Source organism: Phyllobates terribilis, unplaced genomic scaffold, assembly GCF_046119375.1.
Source record: "Phyllobates terribilis strain yellow unplaced genomic scaffold, ASM4611937v1 Scaffold_3__8_contigs__length_932513732, whole genome shotgun sequence".
In the NCBI taxonomy this organism is placed as follows: domain Eukaryota; kingdom Metazoa; phylum Chordata; class Amphibia; order Anura; family Dendrobatidae; genus Phyllobates; species Phyllobates terribilis.
This window is the reverse complement of record NW_027362763.1, coordinates 161,831,366-161,837,020: the sequence shown is the minus strand read 5'-3', so window position 1 is coordinate 161,837,020 and position 5,655 is coordinate 161,831,366. Positions and strand designations below refer to the sequence as shown.

General features: G+C 43.8%; 1 pseudogene; it reads right to left on the bottom strand.

Moving 5' to 3' along the window:
- Positions 1-1,387: 1,387 nt before the first annotated feature.
- On the bottom strand, positions 1,388-4,968 carry LOC141258495 (dead end protein homolog 1-like; annotated as a pseudogene).
- Between the last annotated feature and the right edge of the window lie 687 nt (positions 4,969-5,655).

Sequence of the window (5,655 nt, the reverse complement as noted above, 5' to 3'; positions counted from 1 at the left end):
CCTGTGCAGTGACTGGGGCCCCATTATTAAGTATATCACTCAATAGTTCTCAAAAGTGTGAAAAATCTGATCTACAGCAGCTGGGATATATTCTGACCCGGAGGGGTATAATCTGGCTTAGGCCAATTTATACCCCGGGGTGTAGTTTGGCCTAGGGCTTAATATACCCACGATATATTCTGGCCCAGAGAGGAATAATTGGGTCTAGGCCAATTTATACCCCAGGGTATAGTTTGGCCTAGGCCAGAATATACCCGGAGTATAATCCGGCCTAGGCCACTTTAACCCCGGGTATATTCTGGGCGGGGAGTTAATCTGGCCTGTTACATTTGTCCCAGTGCATCATTTAGCTGTCCCTAGCCCAGTTCTTGGAATGCAAGGGCAAATATGTAGCCACCCACAGGCCACAATACTAAACTGCCACATTTCTCGTGGAGTCAGAAGTTTTCCGCAAACTCATGGTGGCTGTCCCTCGGTTCTCGGTCCCCTGCCACCACTATTTCTAATGGTGTGCCATCCCTACCTTTTATAAGCACGGATCCCAGAAAATTACCCGTACCCTCACCAACGCAGTTACTGGGAAGGACCACCTAACCACAGACAAGTGCTTGTGGCCAGGGATCGTACATCTCACTGATGGCACACTGGGTTAATATTGTGGAAGCCGGGACCCATTCGAACCCTGGGGACGGAACACATCCTCCCGATGCAGAGAATTGTGGGCCTTGGGCAATCAAGCTTCAACACAATGTTCACAAGGTAGACAGCAGTGATGGTTGGTCTCCCAGACAACGAACAAACTCCTTCATGATGATCGAGGCCACCATGTCCTTAGCTTGCTGGTTGTCACAAATAATTTGGAGATTCGTGGCAGCTCTAGTTATGCTATAATTTAAATGCAGCTTTTTCTTTTTGGTCAAGCAAGGTTAATGTTAGTCTCTTGCTGGCAGCCTTTTGTTAACGGTCAGCTGATGCTGGTTGGTGCCACTCCCACCTCCCTTTAAATAGCCACATAATCCATCATCTGACTATATATTTCATTCTATGCTGACCTCTTTGAAGGAGTCAGTCTCTGGAGAAGCTGTGGTGTTCCTTGCTATTGCAGCAGTGAAGTTTTCTGTTGGAGAGATAAGTGTATTTTTTTTTTTATCTTCTCATTGTTTGTCTTACCTTCCTTGCGTTGTCCTATTGTAGTGGTGAGACTAGTGTCTTGCTGGCCTGCGCACTAGCCAGGTTAATTCCAGGGCCAGCGAGGGCTTAGGCATGTGATTGCGCACGGGGGGAAGGACCCGTCTAGGGACGATAGGGGAGCTTAGAGATAGACACAGGTTGGTGTCAGGAGGTGTCCCTTCCCTTGTTCCCTACCGCTAGGGCCCTCCTTCCCCCTCTATCTCCCATAGCATCTGTGTGCTGTGCTGTCTACCGGACATCCCCTTGTCGTTCCGTGACATTGGTAATTTTCTGTGGGAATGAGCTTGTCTCCACCAGCCAGGAATATCCAGTGAATGTCACACCATGGTTTGGTATTAATACCCAGTACCAGAAGCGAAGCCATCCACAATTTCCATATATCAGGAATTTTATTTGGTTGATTTGCTGCCCAAACATTAGTTTCTCACAAAGGAGCTGAAGACACTGAGTGGCAATAGGTGCAAGTTTCTCCAGCATGACCTGTTTGTTAGATATTAGAGGGAGAACAGAATTTGGCTTTGCCAAAGTGCCAGATTGCATCTTACGTCTTAAAGAGGCCAGTCCACAGAAAAAAAGCAGCCATAGATTGTCTGGGAACCTTCACACAGACTTTTCTTAGCCAGGGCTGCTTCTCGGTGAGGGTTGTATTTCACCATTGCTATATTCTTTCTTCTATATTCGGTGAAAGGACTGGCATAGAGGGAAACCGTATCTACTCCGGCTGTCATTTCTCCCATGAAGTCATCTAATGCAGCTTGTTCCATTTGCAATGGCAGCCCATCCAATATCAGCTCACACTTCTCGGTGCTTCGACACACAAAGATCTTTACGCCTTGAATTTCATGACTACAGAGTTGGGCAAAGACCTGATCTGCAATGCATTTTGAGATATAACGTGCATAACAAAAGCCACGGTTTAGGCCACTGAAGGTCATCATTAAGGTCATCATTAAGCGAAACTTATACAGCTTTCCCACAGACTGAAAGAGGGGTATCAATGCATCTTCATATATCTCCTGAGAAATATGGCCAATAAAAATTTCAGAACCATGTGGAGGAGCTTCTCCAACCCAACCTGGAGGAGGGCCACCATATTTCCTTTGTCCATTCTGTTGCACCAGTCATACATTAGAGCTCCTCATCCACTTGATTAGTCCAGCCTTATTCTTTCTGTTCACAGAGTTGAGCCATATCTGAGGCTCACAGGCTGCACTGGCTGCTCACATGGGCCAGCCATTGTACGTGTGCGAGGTTGCCAAGCCTCAGAGCAGCCAGCAGGTTCAGCGGTGAGAGCCACAGATCTGCCTGCTCTGTTACAGCTTTCAACAACTCTGCAGCTGTGTGCGGTTTGTCACCTAAGCATATTAGCTTCAGCACAGCCTGTTGTCGCTTGGCCGACTGAGGCAGTGCTGCAGTGCTTCCAGCTTTCTACTGATGTGGTCATTTCATAGATGGAGGCCAAAGAGCAGGAGCTGTAGAATGTGATTACATTGAGGAAACTTTGGAGAGTCTGGTTTTTATACTAAAGATTCTGCTGTGAATTGAAGTACGTCCTAATTTTTGATAGCCCTTGAAATTGCTATATATTCAATAACAGTATAGGAGACCCACTTCTTAATAATGGGAAGGACAATTCAAATAGATTCTACATTCTAGAATATTACTTGTCTTATCTGAAAATAATTTATGGGTGAGCTATTGCAGTATGGATAGCGTATTACACCGATCCAGACAGGTATTATTGCTTTATACTGCATGCTGCTGGTGGTGCAGAAAAAAAATACAAATCTATTCTATTCCTATTGATACCGCTGTTAGATGCATTTACAATAGGGACAGGTGCTGCTAGGTGGTATCATCAGCTCGAGATGAGTGTTCATTCTGGTCGCATAAATCTCTTCCACAGTCCATATCTTTTTTTTTTATTATTATTATTTGGCCTTATATACAAGTGCAAAGAATGTTTCTTAACATTTCTTCGGGTAAAATCCATTTTAGCTTTGTTTTTATTGTCATTCCGCAAAAATGGCGTAATATTCTGACAACATTGTTCACAGATATGATATTGGTCAGTGACCAAGTGTGAATAGGTTTGAACAACACACAACTGGCAGACTTTAAATGGAGTGTAATATCCGGCAAGCTCCCCAAAATGTCACGATTATTATGGCAGTAATATCAGATCACGTCTAATGAACACAGTTTTAGGCAATGGCCTATTAGTGTGATATTGGTCAGCAACCAAGTGTGAATAGGTTTGAACAGCACACAACTGGCAGACTTTAACTGGAGTGTAATAATTCACAAGCTTTAAAAAAGTCACGATTATTACCGCCATAATATGGGATCAAGTCAGATGACCACGGTTTTAGGCAGTGATGTTAGAGATATAGTATTGGTCAGCAACCAAGTGTGAAAAGGTTTGAACAACACACAACTGGCAGACTTTAACTGGAGTGTAATATTTGACAAGCTTCAAAAAAGTCACGATTATTACCGCAATAATATGGGATCACGTCTGATGACCACGGTTTTAGGCAGTGGCGTTAGAGATACGATATTGGTCAGCGACTAAGTGTGAATAGGTGAATAGGTTGAACAACACATAACTGGGAGACTTTAACTGGAGTGTAATACTTGGCATTCTCCAAAAAATGTCACGATTATTAACGCAGTAATATGGGAACACGTCGGATGACCACAGTTTTAGGCAGTGACCTATTAGTATGATATTGGTCAGCGACCAAGTGTGAATAGGTTTGAGCAACACACAGCTGGCAGACTTTAAGTGCTCCCAAAAATTCCTGGATTATTAGTGCAGTAATATTTGATTTCATTCTGATGACCATGGTTTAAGATATGGTATTGGTCAGTGACCAAATGTGAATAGATTGAAGAACACACAACTGGCAGACTTTAACTGGAGTGTAATATTTGACAAGCTTCAAAAAATGTCATGATTATTACCACAATAATATGGGATCACGTCTGATGACCACGGTTTTAATCAGTGATGTTAGAGATATAGTATTGGTCAGTGACCAAGTGTGAATAGGATTGAACAACACACAATTGGCAGACTTTAAATGGAGTGTAATATCTGGCATGCTCCCAAATAATTCTGGATTATTAGCGCAGTAATATCTAATCCTGTCTGATGACCACGGGTTTAGGCAATGGCATTAGAGATATGGTATTGATCAGCAACCAAGTGTGAATAGGTTGAACAACACTCAACTGGCAGACTTTAAATGGAGTGTAATATTTGGCACGTTCCAAAAAAAGTCACGATTGTTACCACAGTAATATCAGATCACGTCTGATGATTGACAAGTTTCTCTGCTTCCACAATACAGCAATGCGTATAAAATCAAAACAATCTGGCTGTATTCTGCTAATAAGCAAATGGAGCAGTAAAATGGTGTACTTTATTGATTTTTAAGCAAATAATCTGGATTAAGAACAAAAAAAAATAGCCCTGATATCTAGGGCTATGGATATCTGTAACAGCAGCAGACAGGATGTGCAATGGACCCTATTCTGCTGTATACAGTGTCCACAAACTCTGCCTGCCTAACTCCTGCTATCATCCGTAATAAATATATGCATCTGAATTTGTCCTTTGAAGGACTGTTAGTTTAGATGTATATTGTAGTGATGAGGGAGCGTGCTCGCTACTGCTTGGTATTTGCCCGAGCATCTCACTGTTCGAGATGCTCACCGCTCGGCGAGTATTTCTGGGCTGCTCGGGGGGGAGCTCGGGTCCGCACCCTGCATGTTTGTCACTCTTAGAGTGCCTGTGAACATGAAGGGATTGCCTGCCACTCACTGTAATGCCATATCCACCTTGGTTGTGGCATTACAGTGATTGGCTGGCCGCATAATATCACCTGGTGATGCTAGGCTCATCACAGTTTAACCTTCAGACAGGTAGAGTGGAGAGAGGTGCTGCTGTGTGAGGGACAGAATTGGCAGTGTAATAGTTAGGCATAGGTATTCCACACCAGGAGGATACATATCCATCTGAACTAACAATCCTTCTGAGGACTAATCCAGCTGCATATATTCAGTGATGATACCAGGAGTTAGGCAGGCAGAGAAATTTCTGAATAATACTATACAGCACAATAGTGTCCATTGCACATTCTATGTGTTTCTGCTGCCTGTAACAGATAGCCATTAGTGATGGTCGAGCACTAAAACGCTCGGGTGCTCGATGCTCATGTCGAGCACATTGGAATACTCGGGTGCTTGACCCGAGCAGCGAGCCCAATGTAAGTCTATGGGAAACTCGAGCATTTTTCAGGCGGCTCCCCTGGCGGTCTGCAGACGGCCTAAAAATTGCCCAAATCAATGGGAACAGTGCTCAAATGACATGGGAACAGCATGGGGAAGACCCCTGGAAGCATTTCTGACTCCCAGGTCACTGCTGTCAACAATGTTGTCAGAGGTATTACGCCACTT